This window comes from Oncorhynchus masou, chromosome 6, assembly GCF_036934945.1.
Source record: "Oncorhynchus masou masou isolate Uvic2021 chromosome 6, UVic_Omas_1.1, whole genome shotgun sequence".
NCBI classification, from domain to species: Eukaryota; Metazoa; Chordata; class Actinopteri; order Salmoniformes; family Salmonidae; genus Oncorhynchus; species Oncorhynchus masou.
Genome location: NC_088217.1, coordinates 70,650,695 through 70,656,694, shown reverse-complemented (window position 1 = coordinate 70,656,694; position 6,000 = coordinate 70,650,695).

Below are 6,000 nucleotides of genomic sequence, written 5' to 3'. Positions count from 1 at the left end.
CCTCATTTGGCCGCCTTTCGTTCCAGTTCTCTGCTGCCTGTGACTGGAACGAATTGCAAAAATTGCTGAAGTTGGAGACTTTTATCTCCCTCACCAACTTCAAACATCTGCTATCTGAGCAGCTAACCGATCGCTGCAGCTGTATATAGTCTATCTGTAAATAGCCCACCCAATTTTACCTACCTCATCCCCATACTGTTTTTATTTATTTACTTTTCTGCTCTTTTGCACACCACTATCTCTACCTGTACATGACCATCTGATCATTTATCACTCCAGTGTTAATCTGCAAAATTGTAATTATTTGCCTACCTCCTCATGCCTTTTGCACAAAATGTATATAGACTCTCTTTTTTTCTACTGTGTTATTGACTTGTTTATTGTTTACTCCATGTGTAACTCTGTGTTGTCCATTCACACTGCTATGCTTTATCTTGGCCAGGTCGCAGTTGCAAATGAGAACTTGTTCTCAACTAGCCTACCTGGTTAAATAAAGGTGAAATAAAATAAAAATAAATAAAATATAACGCTAATGATGTGGTTATACACATCAGGTTTGTACAAGGCTTATGATCCACTGCCAGTTACCTCATTAAACACTAGGCTACTTTACTCTACATCAGGTATTCCCAAACTCGGGTACTCGCAATATTGTCGGGGGTACGCCAAATAAAAAATGTGATTCACAAAAAAAAGTCAATTTCTATTTTCCAACGGGGCTATACATTTGGGTGAGTTTTTTTTCTCGCCCGAGTAGCCTCATTTCACTGCCAAAAATCAAATGAAACCATCTAGTATTCAGCGAAATAACAAAACAATGTCAAATACAGGTAGCCTAGTTAAATAATTAACATCCAATCACATGAAGTGTTACTCTCTCGTGGGAATTCCACTAACAGTCCGTATGTAGTCAAACGTAGCTGCTGCTCATGTTGGAGTGGTAACGTGCGTGCAAGCAGTTGCCCACGATGCCACTTGGGTACACTGCAGCATCCACCAAGAGGCTCTTGGTGCCAAGGGAATGCCTGACAGCTTGAAAGACATTTTGGACACTACAGTGAAAATGGTTAACTTTGTTAAAGCAAGGCCCCTGAACTCTTGTGTATTTTCTGCACTATGCAATAATATGGGCAGCGACCATGTAACGCTTTTACAACATATAGAAGTACGCTGGTTATCAAGGGGCAAATTATTGACATGTTTTTTTTAATTGAGAGACAAGCTTAAAGTTTTCTTTACTAACAATAATTTTCACTCGCCTGTCCGCTTGCATGATGATGAGTTTCTCACACGACTGGCCTATCTGGGTGATGGTTTTTCTCGCCTGAATGATCTGAATCGAGGATTACAGGGCCTCTCTGCAACTATATTCAATGCGCAGGACAAGATTGAGGCTATGATTAAGAAGTTGGAGCTCTTCTCTCTCTGCATTAACAAGGACAACACACAGGTCTTTCCATCATTGTATGATTTTTTTGTGTGTAAATGAATTCAAGCTTACCATCAATGTCAAATGTGATACAGCGAAGCACCTGAGTGAGTTGGGTGCGCAATTACACAGGTACTTTCCAGAAACGGATGACACAAACAACTGGATTCGTTATCCTTTTCATGCCCTGCCTCCAGTCCACTTACTGATATCTGAACAAGAGAGCCTCTTCGAAATTGCAACAAGCAGTTCTGTGAAAATTGTATTTATTCAGAAGCCACTGCCAGATTTCTGGATTGGGCTGCGCTTAGAGTATCCTGCCTTGGCAAATCGTGCTGTTAAGACACTGATGTCCTTTGCAACCACGTACCTATGTGAGAGTGGATTCTTGGCCTTCACTAGCATGAAAACTAAATACAGGCACAGACCGTGTGTGGAAAATGATTTAAGACTGTTGGGTGAATTTTGACCCATTCCTCCTGACAGAGCTGGTGTAACGGAGTAAACCTCCTTGCCCGCACATGCTTTTTCAGTTCTGCCCACACCTTTTCTATAGGATTGAGATCAGGGCTTTGTGACGGCCACTCCATTGACTTTATTTGCACTTAAGCCATTTTGCTTGGGATCATTGTCCATTTGGAAGACCCATTTGCGAACAAGCTTTAACTTCCTGACTGAGATGTTGAGATGTTGCTTCAATATATCCATATAATATTCATTCCTCATGATGCCATATATTTTGTGAAGTGCACCAGTCCCTCCTGCAGCAAAGCACCCCCACATGATGCTGCCACCCCCATGCTTCACAGTTGGGATGGTGTTCTTCAGCTTGCAAGCCTCCCCCTTTATCCTCCAAACATAACGATGGTCATTATGACCAAACAGTTCTATTTTTGTTTCATCAGACCAGAGGACATTTCTCCAAAAAGCATGATCTTTGTCCCCATGTGCAGTTGCAATAATATGTCTGTAAACAATTGTTGGACAAATTACTTGTGTCATACACAAAGTAGATGTCCTAACCAACTAGCCAAAACTATAGTTTGTTCACAAGACATTTTGTGGAATGGTTGAAAACAAGCTTTAACGACTCCAGCCTAAGTGTATGTAATCTTCTGACTTTAACTGTACATGTTAGCTAGATTGTCTATTTTTATAATTGTTCACTTTGTCATTGCTCAAAAGCCCTGTTTTACAGTAATAATATCGCTGTTAGACAGTCCTAAAGACAGTTAATTCTGAGTTATTGATAGATATGTCAAGCACCACTGGACATACGTCAGCACCAGAGGCGTGTGTGTTCATCGATTTCTACATGATGTGCTGTCAGGCATCTGAAGCCTGGCCAGCTCAGCAAAGGACAAATGGAACAAAAGTCATTAGTTAGTCACAGTTGTAATTAATTATTTAACCTACTAACAGTAGAAAGCTGCTGTTAGTTTTAGTTCAGTATACAGTGGTCTAGTAAACATTTATATCGGTTAATCTAGGAAAGTGGGCCGCCCACAGGGTCTTTCAGACAAAGGTGGTGCATTTTGAGAATATACTATAACATGGGAACGCTTTCAGGATTCCAGAGTGTGACTAGCTGTGTCAAACAGATTGTTCTAGTTGGAGAGGAAGAACAGAAATATGTCTGCCTGCTGTCTTAGTAAAGTCCTGCATTTGTGTGAGATTTAAGTAGTGTGGACCACACTGTAAAAACAAATCTATTCGTTTCAACTAAATATTATTAAGTAACTGGTTCTACAGCCTTTTTTTGTTTACTCAACTTTTCAGTCAAAGTGTTACCTGAACGTAACATTTTTAGTTGTCCCAAACTTAGCTCCAACATGAGAAAACAAACAACTCAGTCAACTTAAAATGATGTGTTTGCTCAAATTGTCTCATATGTTCATTCAACTAGCAAATATTATTTGCTAGAAAAAAGGCTGTGGAATTAGTTGCACACACACAGTGGTATTAACAATGTTTCCAACTTACATATTTGACACACATGATTAGAAGGGGAAGTCATTTATATTCAACATGTCCTCAACTGGGATTTGAACTCACACCTCTTGGTTCATAGCACATCAAGCTTCTTGCTATGCCACCATGTCTGTGTCAATAATTGTCTTCACCTTTATTGCTGCACTTTATCTTCAAAGTAAATATCAGTTCTGCTAAATTACACTCCAGACAAACTATTTTATTTATCATAGTGATTCAGGAGTAATATTCTCCTCCAGACAACTATACGATAACAAGGAGGAGAGAATAGTCAGACTAACTGATCGGTTACACATGCGGCGGAGTAGCAGGGAGATTGGAATTTCATTCATCCAAGAGGTTACGAGTTCAAATCCCAGGTGAGAATGTGTTATATAATCAATAATGTTTAAATGAAAATGCACTCTATAATAATGTTGAAAGTGTGTGGAACCAGTTCCACAGCTTTCTGTAGGTCAGATACCCAAATAATAATTTCTAGTTGAATGAACATATGAGACAAATTGATCAAACACATCATTTTTTTTGCTGAAGTTTTCTCAAGTTGGAGCTACAGTGCTTTCAAAAAATATTCACACCCCTTGGCTATTTCCACATTGTGTTGTGTTACAACATTGACATTTTGTGGCAGTGATCAGCACACAATATCCCATTTATGGGCAGCAGTTAGCCTAGTGGTTGAGAACATTGTAACTGAAAGATTGCTGGTTCAAATCCCTGAGTTGGTAAGATGGAAAAACCTGCTGTTATGTCCTTGAGCAAGGCTGTTAACCCTCAAAAACAACTTCTCCCCGGGTGCCGATGACATTGATTAAGGCAGCCCCCTGCACCTGTAATAACCAAAGGGGTTGGGTTAAATTTCCAAAGACACATTTTTTTATTTAACTAGGTAAGTCAGTTAAGAACAAATTCTTATTACCATGACAGCCTAGGAACAGTGGTTAACTGCCTTGTTCAGGGGCAGAACAACGGATCTTTACCTTGTCAGCTCAGGGATTTGATCTAGCAAACTATTGGTTACTAGTCCAATGCTCTAACCACTAGGCTGCCTGCCGCCCACTAGGCTACCTGCCGTCAGTTGTGCAACTGACAAGGTATCCCATTTCCGCGTAATGTCAAAGTAGAATTATGTTTTAGACATTTTTACAAATTAATATAAAATGAAAAGCTGAAATGTCTTTAGTCAAATAATATTCAACTCCTTTGTTATGGCAAGCCTAAATAACAAGTCAGTGTCATGACGTTGCCCTCTTTGGGGATAGCGAGTACCATCCCCCTCTCTCTGCACCATTCCCCTCTCTCTCTCACCCCCTACCAACAGGCTCTGTTAGACAGGTCATAAATTCCTTGAGGAGTTCTCTCCTCATGCCCAGAGTATAAGAGAGAGTGAGTTTTCATAGAGAGAACAAAGGAACTTCTTCTACATCACAGAACTTGAGAACTGAACAATATTCATGTTCTGGAGAATGTATAAACGGTCGGTGAAGTAGCCAGCTACGGACTGGTCCATTTTGTACAATTTTGTGAAACTCAGGAGAGACAATATAGCCACATTACCATATCTCAGTTCATACAAGAGTTTCAGTTGTGAGGCTTGCATCTAATTGTTGTATAAAATTAATGAGTAAAGATTAACCTATTTGTGAAATGATGTAATGTGAGTTTAAACTGTTTAATGAAGGAAACTCCAATTCCCTTTGGAGTTTAAATAAATCATTGGCCCGCCCCATGAGCACAGACATTGATCTGGCGTCATGGGACAGCCCCTTTCTGCTGTTACGAATATAACCCTCACCTACGAAAATCCTCTTCAGACTAAGCTTACCCCAATTACGAGAGGGCTGTTTGAGTAGAGACCAGTACTTCATCACAGAGGGAGTTAAGGTTTGAGTAGAGACCGGTATCTTTTAACCATACCACACGGTTAAACTCTGAGACTATCGATACCGACAGAATAAGAACAAATCTTTGATACTAATTACTAGTCTGCAACTAGGAATTCTGTACCATTGAACGCGAAGACCGACAACCGCTGAAACATCTATTCTACAAGAACATTTCTGAAATGGGACTTGGAAGTATTCATTCCAACCACGAGAGACAATCAGACGAACTCTCCAACAGAAAGATGGACGATTCCAACAGAGATCACGATGACACACTGAGCGTAAATATATATTGATTGCAATTATTCCCGAATGAGTGAGCGTTCATGTGCAAAGGATGAGCATTTCAATGAATATAATTATCAAGTGTGTAGTGACTCACTTGCGTAATTCCCGCCTTTCTCAGTCGACCCCCACTTCCCTTTTGTCCACCAAGCCGTGATACCAGTTTATACCACTAGGGAAACTTCGCTTTGTAACTATCTACTGTTTGTTTATGCATTTCTGTGATTATTTAGTTAGTAAATAAATGATTTAAGAAAATTGATGCATGGATGATTCATAGTGAAGCCTGGCTTCATGCAGATAACCAACAATTTACGACGTTTGGAATGAGACTAACATGAGGTAAAGAGTAATTCATTAATTAGAAGACTAATTGATCAGATATTAAAATATCTGAAAGTTATATTA